Source organism: Gekko japonicus, unplaced genomic scaffold (genome assembly GCF_001447785.1).
Source record: "Gekko japonicus isolate JY-2015 unplaced genomic scaffold, Gekko_japonicus_V1.1 scaffold538, whole genome shotgun sequence".
Taxonomy (NCBI): domain Eukaryota; kingdom Metazoa; phylum Chordata; class Lepidosauria; order Squamata; family Gekkonidae; genus Gekko; species Gekko japonicus.
The window spans coordinates 253,920-254,173 of record NW_015168062.1 but is presented as its reverse complement, the minus strand read 5'-3'; positions in this window follow the sequence as shown (position 1 = coordinate 254,173).

Sequence of the window (254 nt, the reverse complement as noted above, 5' to 3'; positions counted from 1 at the left end):
CCTGCCTGCCCGCCCGGGCGCTGAGGCGAGGGCGGCGGCAGCTGTGGCCTCCCCAGGCCCGGCCTGCGCGAGCGCGTGCTTTCCCCCTTCCCCTCAGCCGCTGCTTCCTCTTTTTTCCCTCCCTTCCTGCTTTTGCCGCCGCCTCAGGGGAAGAGCCTGAGGAGGAGAAGGAGGAGGTCGGCGGTGGCGGCAAACCCCCCCCCCTCTTTGCCCCCCCCCCCGGTCCTCTTCTTCTTCCTCCTCCTCCTCCTCAG